Here is an 18,779-nt window from a genome sequence, read left to right on the forward strand (position 1 = left end):
TCATTGTAAAACTTGTGGCAGTACATGTCTAACAATATTACCAGATTGTGATGATTGATAAGAGGAGATGGACTATTGTACATAATGTTTGATACAGACATGGCAAAAGGAAACATGAGACCTCAGAGTAAAGAACTACTGGTTCCACACTGTAGGTGATCAGAGAGACTAGCTTCAGCAAATTGATAAATCATATACAACCCTGAACACGGTTTAGGGTGACAAATCCAATAGTAAGACAGGTTAACAGAAGAGGTAATAGCTTGTGAAAATTCTCATTTTAAATGTAATACCTGCATCTCGAGTTAATTCACAAGTTGATCTGTTTTCCCCATCCATTAATCCTAGCATCCATGTATCGCCGCTAATCAAAATTATCTATATTGCTCATCTCCTCTTCCTCTCCAAAAATGGGTGTTTTTAATTGGAATCCTATTTAGAAATTGGGTAATTAATCTTTCATTCTCCCCATGCACACAGTAAATAAACCTTTCCACCTTACTAATCTGCCTTCATTGTGAGTTGATCTTTGAGTGAACTTCCAGGAGAAAGGGAAGACTTCCTCTCTCCCCCACAGAATCCATGAACTTAGCAGTGGGAGACAATCAGAAGTCCTGGAAAGAGGCAAATTTTTATAATCCTACAGAATTAATATAAATGTCATTGTATAGTTTTAATCACTGGCTGGTAAAACCCGAGAATCTTGGTTATGGGTTAGTGTTATGGGGGTGAGGGGAAATCTTCCCATTTCCCCTGAAAGTTCACTGAAATTTTAAAATATATAAATGTTAAAATTAATCTATGGAGGACCATAATATACATTTTTAGTTATAATAAAACTTTTCATTTGTGTTTCAGAATTACTTCACTTGGATACTATCCTTTAGGAATGATTTAATAAGTATAATTTCATAAAACGACTAAAGAATTTTTAATAGTTTTATAAGAAAGAATTCAAGACTAATATGTTCAAATTTACACTAACTTATTTGCTGTTACACTTTTTCACATATTTAAAAATTCAGAAAAATGGACGTTGTTTATAACCTCCTTTTTCCTTTATTTTTAAATACCAGAGAAATAGTTATTTTCTACAAGAAAGCATTACATAAGATAGCCCTGTTCCAACACCTTTTACTTTCCAATTTCATAATTAATCATTAGTAATATATTTTTACATGCTTTCATTAGGTAGTTTTTAGGTTACTTTAGACCCAGAGTCCATGTGATCTGGCAGTAATTAATGATAAGTTATCATGTGGGATTTTCTTTCTTGGGTTATCCACTTCCCCTATGATACCCAGAAATTATTCTCATTTGATACTCAGAAATCTTCCTCTGCCTTTCTGTAGGGAGCTGCTAAAGAATGTCCAATATCTGAAAGAGAATAGGAAAGAGGATGGATGAGCCTGTGTGTATATTTCTAAAAAGAGGTTTTCTTTACTTTTATCAGGTAAGCCTCCTACCTGCCTCTTAGAAAAAGTCTATAATTTTTCCTCTCTTCTCAGACACAATAATCGTTTACTTCTCAGTCATGAGGTCTGTTATTAAATTTAAACTATTTAAGAATAAAAAAGTAGATTTGTACATACTTTTACTCTACATATGAATATCCTAAGAAATGCATATGCATTTATATGTGATTAACAACTTGGGAGACAACAAAAAATTAATACTGAATGACTTCATTCTTCCACAAATTTTATTTTCGCACTACCATATGCATTCTAGGTGCTAGATTAGTGGCCATAACATTGAATGGAATAGTCAGAATTCTTGTTGGCATAAATCTTAAATGCTAGGAAGTGGTTATAGAAAAACAATTGTATCACATATAAATTATGAATGTCAAAACAATCCTTTACAAATTAATAAGTGGGTACAAGACAAGAACTGTGGTAAGAGGCCAGAACTCTATGAAGATACAGGCCTAGCTAAAAATAGTGATAATAACTCCCCTTGTGTGCTTCCCCATAAGTGCTAAACAGGAGTCACACAGCTGATGGCAATGAAGATTCTTAATTTTCCTCAGAGATGACATCACCCTGTGAAACCTAGGCTAGTTTTTGAGGTATCTCTCAGGTCCTGCTTTCCAGTGGAACCACTGACCCACCCAAGTCAGTGGCCCATAGCTAGGAACTGGCTTACTGGTATTGAGACCCACTACCCCAAGAACCAACTCAGCAAAGAAGACAATTTTTAAAATCCTATAGTTTAAAAATATGCAGCCATTTATCAGATCCAGTTGCCTAAGATTTTGCCTGCCAAACTGTCATTCTTTCTCCTCAATTTTCAAGAAGGAGAAATTTGAGAAATTCCTCCCACGTCCTTGGATGGCACCTGTGGTATTAAACCCTTCCTCTGCTGTTAACACCTGCTCTCTCAGCGTATTGATTTCCTCTTGAGCTGGGGGCAATGAGCCTGGTTGGGTGGTAGCAATGTGATATAGGGTCATGCTATGCAAAAGCAGTAAATGCCAATTTCCTCGCGGCAGATCCAGTTTATTGCTTTTGTGCTAATAACTAATATTAACAAAGGCAACTCTTTCATCTTAAAAATGATTTTACAAAGGAATATCACCTAATTTTAAAGCCAATTAATCTAAAGGATATTTAAAGGCATAGAAAAAGTGTATATCACTTTACTGCTTGCGTGTTATAAAGACTGCACACACACACACACACACACACACACCATTCCAAGCATTCACTTCATTTATATATATTAAATGCAAAAATTCTGAACAAAATACTAACAAGTAAAAAAAAAAAATAACATCAACAAAAATGCATTATGATGAAGTGAAGTTCATTTCAGGAATAAAGTAATATTTCATAACTAATTTCAGTGATATTTCACATTTTTGAGGTGACTTTTTAAAACATTTTTTACATGTTTTTCATAGAATTAACTCTTAGAAAATACTTACTGAGTTAGCACTGATAAATTTCTGAGACAGTTACCAGTTTCTTCAAAAATGTTCATATAAATATGAAGAATGTTGCCTGAGGATTCAGCTTGCAAGTAAAATAAAAATATAAAAATGATATAAATTCCTGAGAGTTTCAAGTATTTTTCTTTTAATTATTCCTAAGTGTTTTATTTCTGTTCACAGGTAAATATATTTTTATTTAAGAATACATTAATATTTTTCTGTTTATTTTATTTTCCTATATTTTTTCCAAGTTTTTAATTTGGAAGAGAAGTCCTTTTTAAACAATTATTTCTTTCTCATTACTGAGGTTTTACTTTGTGGCATAACATTGCCAATTTTGGCTTTTTTTTTCCTTGAGCACTGCTGTGTAAGCTGATTTTTGTATATAAATATATAAAAATTTGAAGATGTCACAGCCAAGTCATTTACTTAACCCCTCCACAAAGCAAAAATCGCTTACTTCACTCTTCAGCAGTTCTCTGTTTCAGGTGACATTGAGAGTGTAACAAAAGACTATTACTTTGATGAATTTGGGTATCAAGAAAATCTATAATGTAATTCAGCAGCTATGCTCAATATACAGGAAAGAGAATTTCCAAACAAGACATCTAAAAGTCAAACTTGCTTTAGAAAATTTGTCACATTCAAGTCTGAAAAATCAGGTTAAGTGTGATCCAATATATCGTGATTTTCTGTTAATCTTAGTTAAGTTTATTCCTCCATGACTTTTAATAATCTATGAAGTTGATCAGGATAATAATATGAAAGTCAATTTTGGTGACCCTGTCCTCTTAGTAACCAACATTCACTTTATTGTCACAAACTTCCAATTCTATCCTTTTTTAAAATCAAGACTGAAGTACTTAATCATCATTTTAGTGCAAGCCACTATTGGTTTTAGCCTGGGTAGTTGAAATAGACTCTGAACTTGTCTCCCTGCTTTCACATTTTTACTACTCAAATCATTTTTTCATGGAAGCAAGAACAATCTTTATAAGCATAAGTCTCATGTCACTCCAAATTAGAACATCTCAATGGATTTCCATTCTCTTAGAGATAAATCTGAAACTGTTAATATGAACTATAGGATGTTATGATGAGCAGACTTCACCTGTCACTAATTCTACCTGACCTGACTTGTTGCCTCTCTTATTTGGGCCATTTCATCAATTTTTCATGTACGTCAGGTTCTTTTTCCATCTGAGAACCTTGTGCATGTGCTTCCTTTGGCCTGGAATATTCACATCTTTAATTATTTCTCCTTTTTAAGGTATAGATCTTTGTGTCATTCTCCTCAGAGAGGCATGTTGTAGCCACCCAATGTGTACTTCTTTTATGTTATTTATCATAAGTCATAATTAAAAATTTGGTGACATGGGCGGCACCTGTGGCTCTGTGAGTAGGGCACCGGCCCCATATACCGAGGGTGGCAGGTTCAAACCCAGCCCCAACTGGGTTCAAACCCAGCCAAACTGCAACAACAACAAAAAGTAGCCAGGCATTGTGGTGGTCACCTATAGTCCCAGCTACTCGGAAGGCTGACGCAAGAGAACTGACTAAGCCCAGGAGCTGGAGGTTGCTGTGAGGGCAACCCACTCTACCCAGGGCAAAGTGAGACTCTATCTCAAAAAATTAAAAAAAGAAAATTGGTGACATGATTATGCAACTTTTGCTTTCACTATTCTCTTAGTCCCACTTGTGGGAATTTTGTCTGTTCACCGATGTGTATCAAGTGTATCCAAGCATTATGTCTAATCATAAGGAAAAATGTTATTGACAGACTATTTGAATATTACTTTATTCGCAGTAAGTTTCTTTCACATCACTGACTTCCCTTGTTCTATGGCAATCCTGACTAGTGGGTATTGTAATTCATATAATGTAGTTATCAAAATTGAATAGTAAAAGGTACTCTAAATCCAATATTATATAAATTCAGAAGGTAAAGCATATTTAAATTTTTATTTTCTATTAACTTCAATAGTGTTTGCTTATTTCTGTTCTTGCAATGAGCTATTTAATTAGAAAAATAACAGAGGTCATCAAATTCAGTAGTTGGGTGAACCATATAACTTATATTTTTAAGAATAACACGTCTGAGCTTACACAGTATGGCTGTTGACATTGGCTAGTTTAGCTCTACTCCAACAGGGAAGCAGCAAATCACAAGAGACGGAACTGTATCTGCTTCCAACAGACTCACGTTCAGCTTTTGCTCACAAAAAAAAAAAAAAAAAAAAAAAAGTTAGAAAGAAAGAGAAAGAAAGAAACCAGGAAAATTGTATTAGTCCCTTTTTTATATAAAAAAGTTAACATACAATTACAGGAAGAATAGGAAGAAGAAGAAGAAGAAGAAGAAGAAGAAGAAGAAGAAGAAGAAGAAGAAGAAGAGGAAGAGGAAGAGGAAGAGGAAGAGGAAGAGGAAGAGGAAGGAGGAGGAGGAGGAGGAGGAGAAGGAGAAGAAGAAGAAGAAGAAAGAACTTTTTAGTAACACAGCTGGAATAATCCACAGCCGTGGCAGCAGCAGGAAAAAAAGGTTTAATTTAGTTGATTTTCTGTGGTTGTTGGTCGCTAATCTCACTGTGAGGGAAGCTGCACATTCTTTCCAAAGTTGAGGAGAAGCTATTGGAGGTTTGGTTCCAGGCAGCAACCTGAGGTAAACCAAGGATCTCGGGAATCTTTGCACTATCCCCAGATCTGGCTGGGACATGTTTTTCAAGGAAAATGTTCAGTCATAAGTGTGACAAAAACTGACAAGCAGGAAGCTAGTGTGCTCAGTGAGAGTAGCATGTTTGTCTCCAAGAGATATTTCATTTTGAAGACATGTGGTACCACCCTCTTGCTAAAAGCACTGGTTCCCCTGTTGAAGCTTGCTGGAGAGTACCTGAGGATAATTCATTTTAAATCTTCTTTTATTCTCCTAAGAATTTCATGAAGCCTTCCCAACAAGGGTGCCCACATGGAATTTCCAGGAAGAAATGGAATGTCTAAGTGCAATTTTCCTAAATGGAACAGCATATTGTATGGGACCTATGGATTCTGACTGTTGGTACTTACATACTCTGGATCTCACAGAGTTGAGTTGTTATCAGTCAGCCAGATTAAACGCTGGAAATTCTGGTGACTGAGCTTGACCTAGCAGTTATGGAGCAGTTCTACATGAAAATGGTGTTACCACAAAGGATGTCACTTGTGAGAGTTGAATCATGACCTGATACCAAGTTCTGTCAGTGATGACAAGTTGTTCAATCCTGTGGTTATTTGATGAATGGAATGAAATTGGATAGAACTTACAGGGCTATTTGCATCACTCCAGAGCCAGAATTTTCTTTTTTTTTCTTTTCATTTTTTTTTTTTAACATATAAATGTGTTTATTTGGTATTCACTTTTTGCCTTCACAAAATTAAAAAGGCTTAAGATTTGATAACAATAACAATGCTTAAGATAAGGACTAGAAACAAAAATCTCATAAAGAACGAATGAAGATAAATACATTCAGAAAAGAAATCAGACGATTGCTGTAACGAAATATTGAGCAATAATAATAATCATAATGCAAAAACAATAACATTCATGCTGTCAAATAAGAGTATGTCTACTATAGAATTTTCTTAAGTTAGCTTTGAAACAAACTTAAATCAGACCTCCTATGATGACCAGATCAGGAAGTTGTGCAAGTCTTCAAGCCAGGAAAATTTGTTTGTTAATCACAATTCTAAATGTTGAACAGTGCTTTCCTCACCTCAGAAGATTGAAGGCTTTAAACATCTTGATTGTTGGAGTGCTATGTTTAATGATCATAATTTTGTTTTAACAAGTTTTGCTAAGAAGCAGCAACAACAGCAGAGTTGCTTAAGAAAAATGAAGAAAAAAATGCAAAAAGAAAGCACATGTAGAAGGTGGCAGCTGCTTCCTAGATGTTAAAACTGGGGCCCTGTTTTCTATACCCATTACCTGTAGTTGAAGAAAGTACTAGGTGTAATGATAGTGTAATCATTTGAATTGTATGCATTATTATATCAAAGGGTTAGATATCCTGAAGAAATGCTCTCTTCTGTATTCTATGCCACTTTTGCATGTAGAAAAAACACTGCACTACATGAAACATAAAACTTGAGAAAACAATTCAATTTGGTTTATGCACTGTGTAATATCTCTCCAGGTATCCTCCAATATTTCCCCCGGACAAGGCTTTCATCCTCATTAGGTGTTGGCCTTAGCCTAATCATCTGGGACTGTTCTATTAAATTGCTGCCAGAATTTTATATCCATTTACCTTCACTTTCTAGAATTTATTCTTTACTAATGTTATTGGGACAATTTCTACTTCATCTAACTTTTTTTTTTGCAACAGCAATTAAAGTTTATATTACACACATACACAACAAAAAGAACAGATCTAAATTTTATCATGGCTGGCATAAAAAGCAACTCTTTAACACTGTATATTTTTAAATTATTACTTATGAATTATTTTGTTATCTACTCCACAATTATTTTGATATATATTTTAAAATTATACAAAAACTAATTTGCCTATTTTTTCAAGAAAATATGTGAATGGAAACTAGAATAACATCAAATGTTAATATACAAAATGCATATTGAAAGTGAGCTGAAGTTTTAAAGCAGAATTCAAGGAAAATACACCTCTTCCTGGCCTTGGAATATAAGAGAAATGGCTCTGATGAATAAGCAAAAAGAGGATACTTTGCCAATTAAAGAATGACATCTTCAACTACTGTTCTCTAGTACTCACAATAATGTTTCATGGGGATGTATATTCACTATCCCTCAATATGTCCTGAAAGAATAAAAGCAAAAATTAGTTCTGTGTGGAACTAAAATGATGGAGCCTCAATAGACTGATGTAAAAACGTGACTGTTATTTCAATGAAGTCACCTATGCGAGCACACACAGAATGTTAAATAGCAACAAACTTGTGATTATTCAAAACATATTATCTCATGCAATAAGTCTCTTCTAAGAACGCCCAAATATTACATTTAAATAGTTATTTCTGTTTTTAAGTTGACAGATTTTGTTCCCTGTATATATTATAGTGAGTGGCAAGAATGACTAGCAATAGATAAACCAGAGTTACTCTTGGGAGATTGATAAGAGGAATATAAGATTATCTAGGAACCAGTCAAACTGTAGCTCCCGCTTTAATCTTTGGATGTTGAAAGTAGTGCCTCATGGTTGATCTTAAGCCTCATATATTACCTTCTATGTTTAAGTTGTTTCTGGTAAACCACAATTCTAGAAGACTATTTGAAACAGTAATACTTTCATTTAACATTAATCTTGTGTTACAATAACCATTTGGTCATCTTTCAGGTAAGAAACTTTTATTGGAATGCAAAACAAAAAACTAGAGTTTTAAATAGGAAGCACTGTAGCTTTGTTTTTTCCCTGAATTCTCAAATTTTGTTAGGAGAGCCCTAAAAATATATTAGCCGTTAAATTCATAGCCTCAATTTGAAGTTAGACATAAATCTACGAAATGACTAATTTGAGAGGCCCTGACTAGGGAGGGAATTTACTAGATAAGATTAGATGATATCATGCACTCTCTGAACAAGGTATCAATTCAGTGACTCAGCAGCCTCATTAGTCGCTGCATCAAGGGCTCCGAGACTGATGATCTCACACATATCTAAAGCAGACAGAGAAAGGAAGGACAGTTCCTTCTAATTCTATCACCCTGAAGCAATGTATATTATCATTAACTGGTTATTTATTTATGTGAAATGTTAAAAACTCTAGTCTAATTTATGTATTCCCTCCTAAAGTCAGATTGTTAAAAATCTCTATTCTAGGTTTATGTACTATCTTCTGTAGTCAAATTGCTAAAACTTGAGGTGTTTTGATTGGAATTGCATCAAAATATCCCACAACTATTAGAATACCTAACGTAAGCTTTGATAAAACGTTAAGTTGAACATTGGGCTGCAAACAGTAAGTTCAAATATGGTCGATATTGAATGTTATTTAAGCCTCTAGCATGTGAATGAAAATTATTTAGAAACAAGGGAACTAAGCTACGATTAATTTTAGCTTTTCTCCATCATTTTAGATTATTGTTTCCTCATGTAAGAACCTATAACCAGCAAGGCTTTTCCCATGCTCACACAAATGACAAGTAGCAATGTTTCCAAATATGTTTGCTAACAATGACAAACAATAAGTACAAGTTCCTATAATCCTAAAGCCAACAAAGAGGAAAATTTGTTTCAGCAGCATATGGGAGAAATAGATTTTTTTCTGTCACAGAAGAAAAAAATAAATGATTGACAATCGATTCAATTTAGGAACATAGGCATGGAAAATGTGTGATAACTCAGTAATTAAGTTGAAGACAATAGCACATTCCCAGGTGTAAGGTGGCATATGTTATCAACAGTTTGGTGAAATTATCCAGCTTGAGACATCATCCAAAACATGATGAAATAGGTTTAAAGAATAAATCACGTTTTTCAAGCTGTATAAACAAAAGAAGAAAAATAAGAGGATACTTCTATTAAATAATTACTAATATTTTTCATTTTCATTGAAGTGATTAGTTACCTGTTCTCTCTATGAACAATAAATAAAGCAATGTAATATCAAAGTAATATTTTTTTATGGTTATCTAAGCATACAGAATATTTCCGTGACTAGAAAATTAAATTGTTTAATTAGCCAAGATTACTCAATGGAGACTTCACAGTGGAGCTAAAGTGGCTTTAAATATGAATTTTACAATGGATTATCAGAGTAAAGGAAAAGGAAGTGACATAAATGTCTCTTAGCTCCACTCACAGTTTTCTTACCTTAACTATTAAATAGTAATAAAAAATAGTAATAAAAAACATAGAATTATAGTCAAGAACTAAGATACTATATATTAAAATCCTGTTATATACCAGTTGTTCATTAATTTTCAAATCTGAATTTAACTATTTCTAAATACACAAATAATGTAGTTTTTTTGTTTGTTTGTTTTGTTTTGTTTTTTTGGCCAGGGCTGGGTTTGAACCTGCCACCTCCACTATATGAGGCTGCCGCCCTATATACACAAATAATGTAATGAAAAAATTATACAAAAAGACATGCTGTAGAAATAGTTTGTTTGCTTAGTCTATCATAAGCTATTTTCTGTCTATAATTCCATTAGTAGGTCCAATACAGGGTTCCCCTGTTCAGGGCTGGAAAGTGATCCCCATTTACTGGGCCTGAGTAAGCTCAGAAATTAGTCTCACTACAGACCCCCCATCTCTAGGCACAAAAAGTCCTTTACCAGGCCACACTGAAGCAAGGAGGGGGGTGGGGCCTTGGTGTGTGTCACACTTTATGGGGGCAATACATGATTGCAAGAGGGACTTTACCTAACAATTGCAATCAGTGTAACCTGGCTTATTGTACCCTCAATGAATCCCCAACAATAAAAAAAAAAAAAAAAGAAGTTCCTCCTGGTCCACAGAAATCATGAATGATGCTTAGAGAATCAATAAATCCGTATTTAGACTTTAGCAGAAACATTGATGCATTTTACTTCAAACGAACTCTTCGTTGTGTATCAGACACTTCATTAATAAAATGAAAATGAAAATAAGGCAATTGTTAATTCCTGGAAATCTAAGATTTTTTGAAAATGTAACCCATGACCAGATTCATTTGACCTTCCTATGGCCAGGGAGTGATCACTTAACCATGGCACCATGGAGACACTGGAATCTGTACCCTCTTATTTTTATCTGAATCATTTGCCTTGATTGTTTCTTGGTTCATTAAGCCAGGTTCAAGTTGAAATTTGCCTTGATTGTTTCTTGGTTCATTAAGCCAGGTTCAAGTTGAAATTCTCTTAAATTTTTAAATCTTAACTACACTTTGTAGTTTTCCTAAAATAATCAACAAAAAAGAAAACTTTTTCATGTTTTCTTACATGAATCAGCAATAAAAAATTTATGCAGCCATAAAAAAAAAAAGAAAGAAAGAAAAAGAAACAACTTGCTTGGTTCTGGGCAGTTTCTCCTGGTTTAGGGAGCATACACCCTAATGCCTGAGGCAAGAACTGCAAGGCCCGAAATCCTTTGCTAATGTCAGATTATTTTCTGCCAGAAGACCTCTGGCCAATTGTGGAGTATTTCCAGTAAACACTCTGCCTTCAGGCTGTGAAAAGCAATATTTAAAACCCTAGACTGAAGGGAACTTCCTATGTGAGAGCACCCTCTGCTTCTAGAGCAATGGTTCTCAACCTTCCTAATGCCACGACCCTTTAATATAGTTCCTCATGTTGTGGTGACCTCAACCATAAAATTATTTTCATTGCCACTTCATGACTGTAATTTTGCTACTGTGATGAACTGTAATGTAAATATCTGATATGCAGGATGTATTTTCATTGTTACAAAGGGCCGCAACTCACAGGTTGAGAAGCGCTGTGTTAGAAGTTCTATTGTCCTTCTTTCCTATTCCATTTCTTTCTCTGTCAATAAACTCTATCCTGTCACTTACCTGCATGGTCCATGAGTTCATTCTTCAAGTCTCCAAGATTAAAGACTCAACAGAGAAAAATTCTGGCAATAGGTCTATGATAAAAACAAATAAACAAAAATCCAAAATTAAATTAGATATAGTTCTTATTTAGACATCATTCACACAAGGGTTATCTATGGATTAGAAAACTTAGCCAAATATAGGTCCCCCCCCTTTTATTTCTTTTGGTCAGAGTAGGACCTTTTGATTCTTTGGACCCATTCTTTTTTGTGTGTGTGTGTGTGTGGTTTTTGGCCAGGGCTGGGTTTGAACCTGCCACCTCCGGCATATGGGACCAGCGCCCTACTCCTTGAGCCACAGGCGCCACCCTGGACCCATTCTAATTGAAATTTTTCTTAATAGACTTCTTTAACTTTAAATCTTGGAAAAAATAGAATTAGTTCATATAAATATGAATATGAATGTCTTTTATGAAGTTATTAGTTGATCTTGACATATAAGTTTATTCTAATTGTGCTTCTCATTTGAAAGTGAATCTACCTTCATCATTAGAAATTTTATTTATTCTACCCTATTACCTCCTAAGCTTTCACAAATATTCTTAACCAGCAGATTGTCTTTTGAAGTATATGAACTGCAGTGAATTCTGAATGGATAACTTCTTTTTTTTTTTTTTTTTATTTATTTATTTATTTTTTTAAATTTTTTTTTTTTGTAGAGACAGAGTCTCACCTTACCGCCTTCAGTAGAGTGCCATGATGTACACAGGACTCACAGCAACCTCTAGCTCTTGGGCTTCCGCGATTCTCCTGCCTCAGCCTCCCAAGCAGCTGGGATTACAGGCGCCCGCCACAACGCCCGGCTATTTTTTGGTTGCAGTTCAGCCGGGGCTGGGTTTGAACCCGCCACCCTCGGTATATGGGGCTGGCGCCTTACTCACTTATGTACAACTATTTTTCACTGAAATATTTTTACTTACTACATATTCCTTTATACTTTGTATCTTTATGTGTAAAGAAAGAAATGGTCATGCTTTTCTTCATACTGCTAAGTAGATTATCTACTTTTGTTAATCAGGAGCACAACACATAGTGCTATGGCACTATGAGTTAGCTTTGTCACATTAATTCATGATGACTTTGTTTACTCTCTATTTTTTTTTTTTTTGTCAACACCAAACTCAACAGTAAACCCTATGATACAGCTGTATCTTTTAAATAAATACAGAAGGTTACCATATTCCCCCACTATGGATGGGACACCCCCACTAAAGGATGTCCCAAAGGTTGCCCATAAAGTTGCCATACATAACGGAAAATCAGAATTGAAGTTAAATGTACCTTTATTTTCATAATATTTATTACAAATTTTTATAAAACATTCTATTAAAACTTTGGTGTGGGCGGTGCCTGTGGCTCAGTGAGTAGGGCTCCAGCCCTATATACCTAGGGTGGCGGGTTCAAACCCGGCCCCGGCCAAACTGCAAAAAAAAAAAAAAAAAAATAGCCGAGTGTTGTGGCAGGTGCCTGTAGTCCCAGCTACTCGAGAGGCTAAGGCAAGGGAATCAACTAAGCCCAAGAGCTGGAGGTTGCTATGATCTGTGATGCCACAGCACTCTAATGCAGGTGACAAAATGAGACTCTGTCTCTAAAAAGAAAAAAGAAAAAAAAAATTTGGTGTAAGTTACATCACCATGTCTTAAAATAACCTATCTTGATTCCTTTGTACTGTTACCAAAAGCTCAGCACTTGTCCCTAAGGCTGCATCAAAAACAAAGACAAGCAGTTAAGAAGGAAAGAGAAATATATTACTTTGCTGACAAAAGAGGGAAAATAGTAGACTATTCATCTCAAAATACCAAATTTTCTTGCACATAGTCAGAAACACAAAACTTCTAAAAGGGAGGTCCTAACATCATTCAACTGCAGTTTTCTTCCCATCTGTGCCAAGGACAAAATCATGACCTCTGTCCACCTAGGAAACCTGTAAGCCTCCACCAACTATGCTCTGGGCTTCCATCCGGATCTTGACAGTTCAGCTGAATGATTTCTTATAGCACAAAAAGCAAAAGACATCTCCTTTCCCCTTCTGATCATGGCCTGAATCAAGGATACAGGTTTCAGTTTCCAAAAAGAGTGGGGAGGTTTTAAAGAGATAAAACATTTTTGCCCATTTTTTTCCAGGTCGTTTCTTCTGTTACACTGCCACTACTAAACTTCTATAGTCTATTTTCTTTTCTTTAATTTTTTTTATTAAAATACTTAACAGTTTTATTTTTACATTTCACAATACAAATGAAAACTGCCCTTTTTGGGGGCTTACTTCTTCCCTTCAAAACCATCCTCTCTTTGAGAGGAAGGAAGAGCAAGTCCTCCGTACCACGCTATCAAGAAAACACCCAGAGTCACAGCACCAGATCTCCTGGAGAAACAGAGCAAGTAATATGAAACTGACATAAAGAAAACTCCTCTCTACCCTTATCTGTCTGGTCAAGTCATTCCAGGACCAGTGGGCACCAACATGGGACCAGCAGCAGGAGCTCCCGGCTGGAGCTCCAAACTCAAACTCACTGAGGGCCCAGGCATCATTGGCATGTGACCTCCCATGGGTGGCCTCCTTCCAGGAGCAGGTCCCCCTGGCATCATTCCAGGATGAGGAGGACCTGGAAGACTGGGCGGAGGTGGAATCATCTTAAGACAAAGAAGCAGGAGGAGGAGCAGAGAATGGAGTAGGAGGTATTTTTCCTTGTTGAAATGCAGCTGTTGTTTTGTCAGTCAGGCTCTGGGCCTGCTCTTCCAGCCATTTCTGATAGTTCCCTTACATTCTCTTTGTCCCACTGCAGTGTGTCTTTCTCACAGATGGAGAGTCATGGATATGTATCACAGTAGTCACAATAGAACTTGGGCATAGTCCCTCCTGGCCATTGGCAACTCCTTTCTAATGTGAGTTTTTAAAAACAAGCCTCCATACCAGTGGGGGAGGAAAGGACGGTAGAGTTTAGGGGAAAGGAAGTCTGCTCTATTGGTAATAAAACTCCAAGTTCATCCCATCATGGATTTCATAGTCCCCTAGAGACACGTGGTCCTTAAAAATCGTGTACCACTTCTTCAGGACAATCTTGTTCCAACGGGTGCCAGTTTGGGCTGCAATCAGCTTCTTAAGGTCCCCAATGGTGTCATCCCTGTTGCATTTAACACGGCCTTCTTCCTCAGAAGGTGGTTGCAAACAACCTTAATCATCCCGGCTGGAGCTCCAAACTCAAACTTCCAACCTGCAGATGCCACAACCTCCAGCCTCAAGAGCTCTGATGGAAGTGATTTTAAAACGATGAGAGAATCTTTTGCAATCTCCACGCATTTGAAAACCACTAGAAGGCACGTCCAATCTCTACTTCAGCCTTTCAGAGCAACCGTAGTCTATTTTCTACCCAGTGGCCTAGATCATCTTTTTAAAATGCAACCTTGATTACATCATTCTTCTTTCTAAAATACTTCACCAGTCTTCCTGGATTTTTTTTTTTTCCAGAATAAAAGACAAGCTCTTTACCAGTTGCTAAAGTGAAAACCCCCAATTTTGGACAGATGTTTTGATTGCGATTTTTCTGGTTAACAAATTGAGGCAATGCATTTAGTTACATTAGTTATCCTTCTCCTTTCCTTGGTTTTTATTAATATTAGGATTTTGTTACAAAAACACATAACATAGACCTTCTTGGCAAAATTTTAAGTATTCAATATCATTAATATTTCTTTTGCTTTTGACAAATCTAAAATAAATAATATCAAAAAATACTAATTAGATGTAACAGAATCAAACAAACAAAATTACTAGTTAATCCTCTAGAATATACTTAACAGTATAAAAAAATAATATCAAGGCTGAGCACAGTAGACCATGCCCATAATCCTAGCACACTGGGAGAACAAGATGATAGGACTGCTTGACTCGAAGAGTTCAAAACTAACCTGGACAATAACAAGATCTTGTGTCTTCAAAACAACAGCAACAACAAAACCTGGGAGTGATGACAATAGGAGTTAAAAAGCTTTAAGCAGGGACTGAGAAACAGAACCACATGGAGAAGAAGGAGGAGGGACTCCTTCAGGGCAAACTGTGTAGCCATTGGTCACTGGCTGTTACTAGGATGTGCCAGGGGAGGGACTTTCCCAAGAAATTGAGCAGAAATAGTACACTCAGCTCCAGATAAAGGGCCAATCAACAGAGGCCAGTCAGTTAAAATTTAAAGAAACCAATCAATGTAAGCCACCTAAATTTATAGGAACCCAATCAGTGTTTGCTAGGAGCTTTGGCTAGACAGGCATAAAAGCCCAAACCCAGCCCATCTGCAGTGACAATCCATTGGGGACCCCTTTTGTTGTGTTGGTAGATTTCCTATCTTTTATTTTTTATTTATTTATTTTTGATTTCCTATCTTTTAATAAACTATTGCTCTATCACTTCTGCTTGCTTGTGGTCTGTGAATTCATTCTTTGATTCTTAAGACCAAGAAGCCAGCATGAGGAGAAAAAACGGGTATCAATGGCATGTGCCTGTAGTCTCAGTTACTAGGTAAGCTGAGGCAGGAGGATTATTTGATCCAAGAAGTTGAAGTTGTGAACTGTGATGATCCCACTGTACTTCCACCTGGATTTCAGGAGACCTTATCTCTAAACAAACAAACAAACATTATCAAATAAGTCATGTCATATTATTCTTTTCAAACCACTAATACTATGAATATTTAAAAATTATACCTTTAAATTTCAATCCACATTTGAAACACATTTTCCTTTTAATTAACGTATGATAATTTCTTGGTCATTTTAAAATGTCTTTTATAGGCCACTTTTCTACACCCTTATGTATATAGAATATTTCATGTTAAGTCTTACATATAGTACAAATAAAAATAGAATAATTTTATGTGTTTAATATCACAAGACACCCAGGATTGAGTAAAAGAATAATTTTCAAATCATGTTCGAAAACATAGGAGAGAGATCAAAATAAATGATACCTGCAAGAAAAAACTAAATATGAGTTTTAAATGTAATCATCACACACCTCCAAAAATCCAAACCCAAAGTTAGAGTTTATGTGTAAATGTGCTATGTTTTCAGCATTATGTCTGAGACTCTTATAACGTCTACTTAGTAAGGTTTATGGCTCCAAAATAAATACTAATATTTTTATGTGTAAATTAATTGTTAAATATAAATATATCTTGGATTTCCTGCATAGCCAAAAAAAAAAAGAAAAACATTAAAGAAAATATGAATATAAGAAAATAATCTGTTCTAATTTCCATATTTTTAAAGTATGAAATAGTATTTCCAAAGTGTTAAGGATTTGTCTACTTCTGGATCCAATCATTTCTCTACTAAAGTCCATTTATCCACTCTCTGTTGAAATGTTAAATAATTCTCCTTTGAAAACAGGCTTTTTAAATATTCATGTTCTTGCACCATAACAAAGATTTTTTTGTTTCATTTTCATTTATTTTAATTACACTTTCAAGTAAAATGTCTATGACAGTAATTTGAATAATTTCCACTTTCATTTTTTCTTCAGTATACATGGGGAAATACGAGATTTACAAAAGCAATGCAGTTGCTTATATAAAGTATATATTTTCCTAATTCTTTCAATGCTTTTAAGTTTTTTCTGAGATACAAATCCCTAAGGTTAAAATCCTATTTAAAGTTCACAGTTGAGTTTATTATGGTTCTGCATGTGTGTTGATTTAGATTTAATCAGAATGTGGAATAAAAAGAACACATAACCTTTTACATCTAAAAGAGATTATGTAATATTTGTAATTAATAAGCATCACTCCATGGGTAAATGACAATTCTGCATGACAATTTTACAGCATCATTAATATCAGTGGTAAATGTCAAAGTAGCCAAATGTCAAGAAATTTTCTTAACCTTACAAATATTCTACTTACAACAAATGGTGTAGTAGATGTGAGTTGATCATAGAGTTATCCTGGAACTTGGGAAACATTTTACAGGCACATGATAAAGGAGTGTAACCCTCACCCCATCTTATACGGAGCCTCACTAAATATTGTATTTTAAAAAGTTGACTCTAGCTGAGCCTGTAATGTCAATTTAGGATCAAAGAGGCTATTGTTATGTTTAAATATTTGATTTTGGATCTGGAAAGGGGTGGAGGGCATTGCAGTCAAGCAGTCAACTAGATGATGCTTCTGTTATTGATTCAGAGATATTTTGGAGACATCATTTTCTCCAGGAATCTTTCCTTTTTTCTTTTGGAGACCAAGTTTCACTACGCCCTCAGTAGAGTACTGTGGCGTCACAGTTCACAGAAACCTCAAACTCTTGGACTCAAGTGATTCTCTTGTCTCAGCCTCCCCAGTAGCTGGGATTACAGGCTCCCACCACAATGCCTGGCTATTTTTTGGTTGTAGTTGTCATTGTTGTTTGGCAGGCCCAGGCTGGGTTCGAACCGGCCAGCTCTGGTGTATGTGGCTGGTGCTCTAGCTGCTGAGCTACAGGCACCAAGCCAGGAATCCTTCCTTGACCTCCAAATTTTTGCTCTCTGCTCTTGTGACACACTGAATACCCTTTATTACACAGTAACATAATGTACATACATGGACAAGATATTATTTTAATTAATGAAGCAAAATAGTTTGGAGGAGTAGATTTTACCATCAGCTTGGGCAGAGGCTGAGATGTGCTGCTTCATAATTAAAAAGGTTAATATATTGATCAAAACAAAGCAAATAAAATTTTTTTTCAAAGATGTTAAAAAAATAAATATTTGATCGCTAGTCAAAAAATAAGACCAATTTAACATTTTGCTGATCACAGACAAACCTAGTTGGGAGGCAATGTCTATGTTGGGAGACAGCAAGGTTTATAGAGGAGAAAGAGTTTATTACATACAGAGCTAAGTGGGGAGACAGGACATATTTTTTAAATCCGCCTCCCTGACAATTTGGAAGACAGGGCTTTTAAAGACAATTTTGTGAGATTAGGCAATCATGATCTGCTAATTGGCTGGGGTTGGGAAGGAAACTCCAGTTTTTGGCTGCCAGCTAGTCCACCAAAGTTCAGGACCAAGTTCTGGAAGGGAAGCTTCTGATCACAAGACAAGTTGAGTCAGTTCCTTAGTCTTGGGGGGTCAGTTAACCCACTGGAATATGGGACCTCACAATTTACCCCTAAGTTTCAAAGTGGTGATGTTATTGTTGGAAAAACTTAAGAACTTTTATGACCACCAGCTATGTGACTGCAGAGTAGCAGATAGGGGGATAGTGGTTAATTACTACTAATTACTAATGTAATTACATTACATTATTTTTAGTGGGGCCTCTGCCTTATTTTTAG

General features: G+C 35.5%; 2 pseudogenes; one reads left to right on the forward strand and one right to left on the reverse strand.

Annotated features, from left to right (window-relative positions):
* Window positions 1–5,557: 5,557 nt before the first annotated feature.
* LOC128566430 (S-adenosylmethionine decarboxylase proenzyme 1-like) lies at window positions 5,558–6,860 on the forward strand (annotated as a pseudogene).
* A 7,565-nt stretch (window positions 6,861–14,425) lies between these two features.
* LOC128566848 (ubiquitin-like protein 5) lies at window positions 14,426–14,657 on the reverse strand (annotated as a pseudogene).
* Between the last annotated feature and the right edge of the window lie 4,122 nt (window positions 14,658–18,779).

The sequence above is a fragment of the Nycticebus coucang genome, chromosome 15, assembly GCF_027406575.1.
Source record: "Nycticebus coucang isolate mNycCou1 chromosome 15, mNycCou1.pri, whole genome shotgun sequence".
NCBI lineage: Eukaryota > Metazoa > Chordata > Mammalia > Primates > Lorisidae > Nycticebus > Nycticebus coucang.